This window comes from Triticum dicoccoides, chromosome 7A, assembly GCF_002162155.2.
Source record: "Triticum dicoccoides isolate Atlit2015 ecotype Zavitan chromosome 7A, WEW_v2.0, whole genome shotgun sequence".
Classification (NCBI taxonomy): Eukaryota; Viridiplantae; Streptophyta; class Magnoliopsida; order Poales; family Poaceae; genus Triticum; species Triticum dicoccoides.
In genome coordinates, this window is record NC_041392.1 from 598,276,909 (window position 1) to 598,288,995 (window position 12,087).

Here is a 12,087-nt window from a genome sequence, read left to right on the forward strand (position 1 = left end):
GGATTGACAACCCCTCTTTTACGTCGGGTTGCAAGTATTTGTTCTTTGTGTGTAGGTACCGTTCACATAGTGTTGCGTGGTTCTCCTACTGGTTCGATAACCTTGGTCTCATCACTGAGGGAAATACCTACCATAGCAGTGCTGCATCATCCCTTTCTCTTTGGGGAAATACCGACGTAGTTCAAGCCGCATCAAAAGGAATTTCTGGTGCTGTTGCCGGGGAGACATCATCAAAATCTACCGGGTTCCTAATCACAAATCTCATGTCCATGCAATTTACATTATTTTCCATTTGCCTCTCGTTTTCATTGCCCCCCAATTCACAAAAAATTGTCGTTTTATTCGCCCTCTTTTTCGTTCATCGTTTTTCTCGTCAGATTTGTTTTTGAGTGCAATCTTGTTTGCGTGGTCATGATGCCTCAAAGAAAATATTATGATGTTCCTTACCCCAATATTTTGCTTGAAATTGAGAAAAGTACTAAGGATTATATGACTACACAATTTGAGCGCAATAAATATTTTACCGAAGAACTTAAGGAGCACTCTATTGTGCTAGATGATATAACAATACAATTTGATGATATTAGTAGAGAAGTTTGCAATCTCCAAGCTAAGTATGCTTTTGGTGAAAGATTGCTAGCCAAAATATCCGATGCACAAGCTACCCTACTAAATCGAATGGACGCTAAACCTATCTCGTTAGAATATAAAAATGATGAAGATCTTAAAGTGATTGGTGTTTCTTCTATTGATTCTTTGTTTAGTAAAATTAAGATTTATGAAAAAGGGACTGAAGAAGAGTCAACTTTAGTTAGAAGGCGTCCCGATAATTTGGAGGGTGAAAATCTTGTCGAGAAAATTGATAAAGGTGGGTTTGGAGAGGTCAAAACTTTAACTAGTGATGTGCCCACTCTTTTGGATTACAAAGACATTAATTATGATAATTGCTCTTTGATTGATTGTATTTCTTTGTTACAATCCATGATAAATTCACCCCATGCTTATGAACAAAATAAAGCTTTTACTAAACATATTGTTGATACTGTGATGAAAATTTTGGAAGAAAAGTTGGAATTAGAGATTTCAATTCCTAGAAAAATACATGATGAATGGAACCTACCATCAAAGTCAAGATTAAAAATTATGAGTGTTTTTCTTTGTGTGACTTGGGTGCTAGTGTTTCTACAATTCTGAAATATTTATGTGATGTGCTTGGTCTTACCGGTACTAAAGAATGCTCTTTAAATTTGCACTTGGAGGATTCTACTATTAAAAAGCCTATGGGGAGAATTAATGATGTTCTTACTCTTGCAAATAGGAATTATGTGCACTTAGATTTTATTGTTGTTGTTATTGATTGCAATCCGTCTTGTCCAATTATACTTGCTAGACCGTTCTTACATACTATTGGTGCCGTGATTGATATGAAAGAAGGCCATATTAAATTGAAATTTCCACTGAGGAAAGGTATGGAACACTTCCCTGGAACAAGAATTAGGCCACCATATGAATCAATCATGAGGGCATCTTATGGATCTAGAAATAAATATGACAACACTTGAATCTTTGCATTATGCCTAGCTAGGGGTGTAAAACGATAGCGCTTGTTGGGAGGCAACTCAATGAATAAAATTTATTTTTGTCTTTTTCTTTCTGTTCTTGAGTGTTTGCACAATTATGCTACTGTTGTGATTGTGTTTTTTAAGTTTTAATTAGTGATTGTGCCAAGCAAGGCCTTTGGGATCATGTTGGGCGTTAGTTGCTTTGATCTTGTTGGAAATGGAAACTTTTGCATCTAGTAAAATAATTTTTAAAAATCACAGAAGCGACGAAAAATTCTGATTTTTTACACACGATCGATATACAAATTGCCGACTTTTTCCTATGTTTTCAGAATTTATGGAGTTACATAAGTATTCAAAGTTTTCAGATTGCTACAGACTGTTCTGTTTTTGACAGATTATGTTTTCTTTGTGTTCTTTTCTTATTTCGATGAATATATGGACTCTTTCGGGGGGTTTAGGCCATAGAAAAGTTTGAATACAGCAGATATAATGCAAAAATAAAATATGAATGGGTTTGCAACAGTACTTATAGTAGTGATTTGCTTTGTTATACTAACGGATCTCACGAAGGTTTTGTTGAGTTTTGTGTGATTGAAGTTTTCAAGTTTTGGGTTAGATGACGATGGATGAAGGAATAAGGAGTAAGAAGATCCTAAGTTTAGGGATGCCCCATGGCATCCCATACTATTAGCTAAAAGAGAAGCAAGCAACTAAGCTTGGGGATGCCCGAGTGGCATCCCCTCTTTCTTCTAACGACCATCGGTATTTTACTTGGAGCTATATTTTTATTCGTCACATATCCTGAGTTTTGCTTGGAGTGTCTTATATGATATGAGTCTTTACTTGTTTTGCTTTTTGTTTTATGTCATGTATCCTTGCTGGACACACCTATTTGAGAGAGCCAAAATTATGCTATGACTTGTTAGAATTGCTCTCTATGCTTCACTTAAATCTTTATGAGCTACGGAATTTATCTAGTGCTTCACTTATATCTTTTTGAGCATGGTGTGTTTTATTATTTTTGAAAGAAGTGCTCTCATGCTTCACTTAGATTTATTTGAGAGTTAGTAAAAAAAATATGAAATTCTCGCATGCTTCACTTAAATTATTTCGGGAGAAGAACTTTTTTATGCTCATGTTGTTCACTTTTATTTGTTTGAGCTATCAAAAGCAACATATGAAATTAGTCCCAATGTGATAGATAGTGAAGAGGGATATAATAAAAACTTCCATAAAGATCATTGGACAAAATAAAATTGATTCTTTGTAATAGTTTTGTGATATGATGATATAATATGTGATCATGTTGATGAGTAATTATGCTTTAGTAAGAATATTGATGTTAAGGTTTGTGATTCCTTATGCAAGCACGAAAGTCAATAGTTATGCAATGAAGTTACATCCTAATTATGGTGCATTATTCAGCGTTAGTTATGCTTAATGCTCGCTTGTGAGATTTTTCGTTTCTTGGTTGGATGCTTCTCAATCTTTTGCTAGCCTTCTTTTGCACTAAGTATGCTCACTACTTGTGCATCCAAAATCCTTAAAACCAGTTTTGCCATAAGAGTCCACTATACCTACCTATATCTGGTATTCTTTTGCCGTTCTAAGCAAATTTGTATGTGTCATCTCTAATCTTTAAAATAAATTTCTTTTTGTGTGCTCGTACCGCTCATGAAATGGTAGGGGGTGGCTGATATTTTTCCATGCTAGATGTGTTATTCTCAAGATGAGTGTTTATTCACTTGTCATTGCATGAGAGTACGGAAAAGGTATTAGGGATGCCCAGCCCCTAAATGAAAAATGAATTTACTTTATGTTGTCAAATAATAAATTCCTTGGAAAGTGTTGGTATGGGCGGCACCCATGGATTCGGTTAGCCGTGGAATGTGAAAGTATGGTGGAAAAAGGAATAAACTTTATTTTCTATTTGGGAATCGCCTATGATATATCTAGCGTGGAAAGTATTGGGAATTACTTGATTGTTGTCGTTCATAGGAAAACAATGCCACCTAAAATGTTTTATCTATTTTTTTTCGCTTTGTTCTTTGGCACCTCTACAAATCCCTACTCCCCTCTTTGAAGGGCCTTCCCTATACAAGCATCAGTCTCTTATATGAATGATTACTTATAGCCTCGTATTTCTTCTTCAAATCTTTGCTTTAGTTAGGCCGATTAGATCGATTTTTCTTGCCATGGGAAGAGGTGCTTTGTGATGGGTTCGATCTTATGGTGCTCAATCCCAGTGACAGAAGGGGAAATGACACGTATGTATCATTGCTATTAAGGATAACAAGATGGGGTCTATTCCTACATGAATAGATCTTGTCTACATCATGCCATCATTCTTATTGCATTACTCTGTTTCTCCATGAACTTAATACACTACATGCATGCTAGATAGCGGTCGATGTGTGGAGTAATAATAGTAGATGTAGGCAGGAGTCGGTCTACTAATCTCGAACGTGATCCCTATATAATGATCATTGCCTGGATATTGTCATGATTATTTGAAGTTCTATCAATTGCCCGACAGTAATTTGTTTACCCGTCGTATGCTATTTTTCTCGAGAGAAGCCACTAGTGAAATCTAAGGCCCCCGGGTCTCTTCTTTATCATATTTGCCTTCGAGACCTATTTTTATTTTTTTTATTTTCAGATCTATTAATCCAAAAATACAAAAATACCTTGCTGCAATTTATTTTTATTTATTTTATCTCGCGTTCCCGCGAGATCTATTTATCCAATCTACTACAGTTTTACCTATCTTTTTACCCGGGAGAGATTGACAACCCATCTTTTACGTCGGGTTGCAAGTATTTGTCCTTTGTGTGCAGGTACCGTTCCTGTAGTGTTGCGTGGTTCTCCTACTAGTTCAATAACCTTGGTCTCATCATTGAGGGAAATACCTACCGTAGTTGTGCTGCATCATCCCTTCCTCTTTGGGGAAATACCGACGTAGTTCAAGCCGCATCACTTGTCAGCGGTGCTTTCTGATAGATGTGGGAGTACAGGGAATATTTAGTTAAAATAGGGCAATAAAAAGTGTATTGGTAACTAGAAGTTGGTAGGTAGGAATACAGTAAGAAAAAGGAATAACAATTGGTTGCTTAAATACTACACAATTCGTTTGATATTGCTGGCTAAGTCAACATGTAGATACTTGAAAAGAACACTTCGATCAAAGTCTGGACGGATGATATCATCAGGGTAGTTAGCATATATCGCATGACTAGGCTCTTTTATGTGCAATGTAATTTTAGTGCCAGCTTTCAGTACATAAAACTTAGAATTTTATATCCAAAGGCCAGTGCCAAAATAGGAGTCACCAAGTTCATCAAGTCTTATAGTAGCAACGATTCTACATCCATGGTTTGTGTTCAGTATGACATCCCTGCAGTCTTGATTTATGTAAAGGGATAGATTGTGTACTATAGATTTTGTTGCATACCAAGGGACGCGCTGCAGAAAATGGTAGGATTGTTAAAGAAAATATGGTAACATGCAAATATGGGCCCAAATTGAAAGAACTGTACAACAGTTGAAACTAAAGGACAAAAATCTATAATTAAACAGATAGGGTAAACAAGATGTCATGGAAATCTGACAGTAATCAAAAGAACAATGCATCATTAATTTGCCTAATATAGAAAGAAGAGGGAAAAAATCTCGTTTGATGTAAATGGTGCATGTGGCACCTTTTATCCAAATGTAGCAATATTTAGTATATGTTCAGGAAAGTAGGCCATGCCAACCGATTTATGGTGAGGTTGAACATACCGCGCGCATCCTCAAGTCATCTGGTATGGTGAGATGGAATTCCATGGATGTCTGGCGGAGGCCACAAAGTCCTGATGTGTTCGCACACTGTACACTCTATGAATGAAAGAAAACCCTCAAATCAGCTCGAATAAAAATGAATTCACGGTGATTTTGGTCGGGTGATTAATGGAGGCAGATGAACTAGGATAAGAGATGAGATAATATCTCATTAAATTAGTTACCTTGTTGTCCATGAGAAAAAACCCTCAATACGGCAGATTCCCAACTGGCCGGAGCTGGATCGATCGCGAGCAGCGTCAAGAAAGTCGATGGCGATAGGCGGCGTCAAGCGGAAGTGGTGAAATGCGGTGGGGTTTGCCGGTGGCCTGGCGGCAGCAGGCATCGAGCTAAGTGGTTGCCGCCACGATAGGCAGTGCCATGTGAGGGAGTCCTGGATTAGGGGTTCTCCGGACAGCCGTGCTATATCCTTTGGCCGGACTATTGCACTATCAAGATACAAGATTGAAGACTTCGTCCCGTGTCCGGATGGGACTCTCCTTGGCGTGGAAGGCAAGCTAGGCAATACAGATATGTAGATCTCCTCCTTTGTAACCGACCTTGTGTAACTCTAGCCCCCTCCGGTGTCTATATAAACCGGAGGATTTAGTCCGTAGGACAACATACAATCATACCATAGGCTCGCTTCTAGGGTTTAGCCTCTACGATCTCGTGGATCAAATCTTGTAATACTCATATCATTAAGAACAATCAAGCAGGACGTAGGGTATTACCTCCATCAAGAGGGCCCGAACCTGGGTAAACATCGTGTCCCCTGCCTCCTATTACCATCCGCCTTAGACGCACAGTTCGGGACCCCCTACCCGAGATCCGCCGGTTTTGACACCGACATTGGCGCTTTCATTGAGAGTTCCACTGTGTCGTCACCGTAAGGCTTGATGGCTCTTTCGATCATCGGTAGTGATGCGGTCCAGGGTGAGGTTTTCCTCCCCAGACAGATCTTTGTATTCGACGGCTTTGCACTGCGGGCCAATTCGCTTGGCCATCTGGAGCAGATCGAGAGCTACGCCCCTGGCCATCAGGTTAGATTCGGAAACTTAAACTACACCGCCGACATCCGCGGAGACTTGATCTTCGACGGATTCGAGCCCGTGTTGGGTGCGCGGCGAGTCACGATGAGCACGACGTAACTCCACCATTGGACAGTGTTCAGGAGATCGCGTCTGCAACTACTCCGGCCTCCAATCCGGAGCAAATTGCGCCATCCAAGGACGGAGGGATAGACCCTGCCAAGGAGGCCACACTCTCAGTGGCGATGGAGCCGGATACTGACTTCCCCCCTCACGAGAGCCGTGTCACCGAACCACTAGATTCGTCTCCGGCCATGGACTCCGAGCCGCCTGCATCCGTGCCCATCCAATCCGACTGGGCGCCGATCATGGAGTTCACCTCCGCGGATATCTTTCAGCACTCACCTTTCAGCGATGTGCTAAATTCATTAAGGTCTCTCTCCTTGTCAGGAGAACCTTGGCCGAACTATGTCAGGCTAGAATGGGATGCGGACGACGAAGAAATTTGCTGCCCACCCACCACCCACTTAGTAGGCACTATCGATGATTTAACTGACATGCTCAACTTCAACTCCGAAGACATCAACGGTATGGATGATGATGCAGGAGACGAATAGGAACCAGTGCCCACAGGGCGCCGGACAGCCACTTCATCACATGACATATAAATGGTGGATACACCCAAAGAAGGCAATGTCGAAGAGACAGCGGAGGATGTCCCCTCCAAGAAGCAACCCAAATGCCGACATCAGCGGGGCCGCTCTAAGTCCTGCCATAGCAAAAACAGCGATAACGGCGCAAGAGAAAATAACACTCCAGTCAACTCCAGAGGAAACGACGACCACATCGCCCCGGCGGCAGAGCACGATGAAGCTGCAAGCGGAGAACATAGTACGGATCCGGCGTCCGAACACGGCGATGCCGAGGATAAACCTCATCAAACCCCGTCTGGGGAGGGAAATAGTCCGGACAAAGATGCACACATCATCCCGGAAACACACTTGGAGCAAGAGAACCTCCGCAGAAGGCTTATTGCCATAGCGAGGAGTCTGAAGAAGCAGAAACAAAGGCTTAAGGCTGCACAAGATACGCTCAACAACATGTGGAACAAAGTGCTTGACAACGAAGCAAAGTATGGTGGAAGTTACCACACAAATAGCTATCCAAAGCACAAGCTATTACCTGAATTCGACGATGAGGCCTTAGAGCCCACACAGCCGAAAAATGAAACGGCCAACCGGCCAGATCCACCACCCTGTGACCGAGATAGAGCGGCTCATAAAGTCGCACATAAGTCAACACACGATCTACGTGAGAACTTGCGCCAAAAATCCGGTATGACCAGATCCATCTATGGATCTAGGAAGCACGCTCCGGCACAAAATCAAAACCGAATACTAAAACCGTCTAAACGCCATGGCACATCCCAATACAGGGGTGCCGCACCCCCCCCCCTATGTTTCACCGATGAGGTGCTGGACCACGAATTCCCAGAAGGATTCAAACCAGTGAACATAGAGGCGTACGACGGAACCACAGACGCTGGGGTCTGGATTGAGGACTTCATCCTCCATGTCCATATGGCTCGCGGAGACGATCTCCATGCCATCAAATACTTGCCCCTCAAGCTCAAAGGACCAGCTCGGCACTGGCTGAAAAGCCTCCCCGAAAACTCAATTGGAAGTTGGGAGGATCTCGAGGACGCTTTTCGGGCTAATTTTCAAGGGACCTACGTCTGACCTCCGGATGCAGACGATTTAAGTCATATAATTCAACAGTCCGGAGAGTCCGCCCAAAAGCTTTGGAACAGGTTTCTCGCCAACAAAAACCAAATCGTCGATTGTTCGAACGCCGAAGCCTTAGCAGCTTTCAAACACAGCATCCGAGACGAATGGCTCGCTAGACACCTCGGCCAAGAAAAACCAAGAACAATGGCAGCCCTAACAAGCCTCTTGACCCGCTTTTGCGTAGGCGAAGACAGCTGGTTAGCCCGCAGTAGCACCAGCGATCCAAGCACATCCGAAGTCAGGGATGGCAATGGAAAGCCACGACACAATAAAAACAAGCGTCGAAATAAAGAAGATAGCCCAGATAATACGGCGGTAAACGCCAGATTCAGGGGGTCTCGACCAGGTCAGCGGAAAAAGCCTTTCAAAGGCAGCAAAGATGGACCGTCTGGCCTAAACAAGATTCTTGACAAGCTATGTCAGATTCATGGCACCCCCGACAAACCTGCAAATCACACCCACAGAGAATGCTGCGTCTTCAAGCAGGCCGGTAAGCTAAACGCCGATCAAAAGGGGAGGAGACACCAAGCGAAGACGAGGACGAATCTCGCCAGCAAAGCACTAGAGGACAGAAAAATTCCCACCAGAGGTTAAAACAGTAAACATGATCCATGTGACGAAGAGGAGAAGCAAACATGCACTCCGAGACACACGCGCCATAGAGCCCGTCACCCCTAGGTTCAACCCCCTATTGGCCTGCCCGATCACTTTTGATCACTGGGATCATGCGACAAGCACCCGGCACGAAGGATTGGCCGTCTTGGTGTTAGACCCAATAATAAACGAATACCATCTCAGACGAGTCCTCATGGACGACGGCAGTGGTCTAAATCTAATATATCAGGACACAGTCCACAAAATGGGGATAGACCCGACACAAATAAGGCACAATAATGCTACCTTCAAGGGAGTAATACCAGGCCAACAAGCCCGCTGTACGGGCTCTCTATTGCTAGAGGTTGTATTCGGTCCTCCCGATAACTTCCGAAGTGAAAGGTTAACTTTCTATATCGCTCCATTCCAAAGTGGCTATCAAGCACTACTCGGAAGAACGACTTTCTCTCGTTTTAATGCAATACTGCATTACGATTTTCTCAAGCTTAAGATTCCCGGTCCACGTGGCATCATCACAGTTAGCGGAAATACTGGGCGTTTTCTACGCGCGGAAGAGTTTGCGGCGGCTTTAATAGCCGAGCACTAGACGGCCTCACCAACCAGAAAAAATGACAGGTCGTCAGGACCACGGACACGGTTAGACGAGTCCGGTGCATCACTACATATACATGAGATTGGTTTGATGATCAAACCCTCCTAGGCGGTACCAGGGGCTTCCCGCGTGTAATCAGGGCCAGTCCGGCTCAACTTGACTTATCTTGAATTTTAATAATATATTGATAATAACCAATTTTTTGGCACGGCAACTTTCACCTAAGTTCTTCTATTTTACAGATGACAATCGTGCTACACCCGTCCAGGACACGGCACAACGGAGACACATGCGCAGACGTGCAACAGGGACCCGCTCAAAGGTTTCTTTTCAGATTAAGACGCCGCGTAAACCTTTTTTACTGTCTCTTGTTGTTCACATCCTCTGGATACTCAATACAACCGACAGGGATGCCGACGTTATTGGCATGTGGCCACGTCAGGATATCGCACGTACCTGGACACTCGGGGTTTATTATTAAGGGCATCATTCATCCTGGCATATGTTATAAAGACCGAATACCTTAGGGAGTGTTCAGCGTCGCGAGTTTGGCCTTATATGCATCAGCTCTGAATCATGTCTTTGGTCAAATGTTGGGTTTTCCCGGCTCCCACGTTTTGGTATCTTACGTTCCGCTATATCGGCTAAGGTAGCACTGGGAGAACTACTGCGATTGTGCCCTAGTTCATCCGGATGAGCACCTCAGTAGAGAAAGCCGAAAACGGACTGTCATGATAAAGCTCGAGACTGGTCAACCACTCGATGACTCAAGGGAATCTTCGGGATTCCTCCGCATTAACGAAGGGCCATTTCCCGGTCATGTACGTACGCGCCCCGTATTCGGACGAGCGCAGAAGTACCAGGGGCTATATAGTAGCCCCACTGTCAAACTCCTATGGCTAAGTGAAAGTGTTAAAGCAATATAGTCCGATTGCCTCGTTCGCTGTGCTACCACCTCCTTCATGGACCAAGACGTTGGATCAAGTGTGAATACGCGTTTTTTGCGAACACCCCCGCATTATATGCGTGGGGGCGGAAGCCGACGACTACAAACTTTCAGGTTATATACATATATACATAAATGGCCGCACAAGAGGCATAATAATACTTTCGGGCAAAAGTATAAACACAGCCTTGATAACTCAATAAAACATTGTTCTTAAAATGGGAATACATGTCACTAAAACATAATACTCTTCGAGCACTGAGCCTCTATAGAATGAGCACCTTCAAGGACTTCTTCAAAGTAGTGCTCTGCAGCCACTTGGCCCATGGCCGAACCCTGTGTTGCAACAGTGGTGGCTTCCATCTCTGCACAGTATGTCTTGACACGGGCAAAGGCCATCTGTGCACCCTCTATGCACGCCGACCTCTTCATAGCATTGATGTGAGGCACAACACCAAGGAATTGTTGCACTAAACTAAAGTAACTATTCCGCCTTGGCCCTCCCGGCCACAGATGATCCACAACAGACCTCATGGCAAGTTCGGACAACCTATGGAGCTCGGCACACTCGGCCATTCGCTCATTCAACATCAGTGGACGCACTGGAGCATGGAACTGTGACCAGAACAACTTTTCCACCCTGATATCTTTTTGATCCTTGAAGTACTCGGCCGCATCAGCAGCACTTGCCGCCAGATCCACGTAGGCGTCCACATAACTCCATAGTTGATAAAGAGGATCATACTTTGGATCTCCGAACATGGTCCGCAACAAGAAGGGCTTCCCAGCCATGATATCCGCAGCTTGACGCAGCTCCTCCTTCGTCGCTCAGATTTTGGAGCAGGCTTCTTTGGCTTCTACCATGGCCTTCTCCAGGTCTGTCGCCCTTGCTCGACTTTCTTTTTCAAGAAGCTGGTAACTGTCAGTGGCAGCTTTCAACTCAACGACCATCTTGGCTATTCTTTCCTTGCTCTGGCAATGCGCGGCCTGTTCGGCCCACAATTCTTCAACCGCCTTTAGAGCGGCCGCATTGCTATTCCTTGCTTGTTCCTTGGCTCGGGCAAGCTCCGCCCAAAGGGTCTCCACGATGGCAGCTCCATCTGCAGTAACAACATATTAAAGATACTGGCATCATGCTCCTCTTACTATGTGTTGAGCACCAGAAAAATCACTTACCCTGTGCCTCGTCAAGCCGCTTGTTGACAAGCACGATGTCGGCATCCGCCACATCAAGTTGTCTCTTTAGCTCGGCAAACCCATCAGTCCGGCTAGCCACCGGAACTTCAGCCACCTGCACATAAAGTAGTCTGGTTATTACCTGGGACTATGATCCTCTGCTTGCCGCCGTTCTCGACGACAACCAGAGTCTCAGGGGCTACTATCTGCATAGGGCACACCTAAAATGTGTGGTACTATCAAAAACATACACTATTTTGGGTACCTCAAAGCCTTTCAGTAGACTCATAAAAGCTTCATGCAATCTGCTTTCAGCGGATGAAATCCTTTCAATTACCGTACCCATTAGTGTACGATGCGCTTCTGAGACGACCGCTTGCTCCAGAAGATCCTTCAGTGTGTCTGACCGCACACTGTATGGTTCTGCACTCTTTCTGTTGCTCTCTTTAGGAGCCGGACACTGAGGACTCTGGGTAGCCAAAGGGTTACCCTCTGGCCTTGGCGGGTCAGGAGAGACCCTCCGCGACGACACTTCAGGGTCGCCCGCCTCATGAGG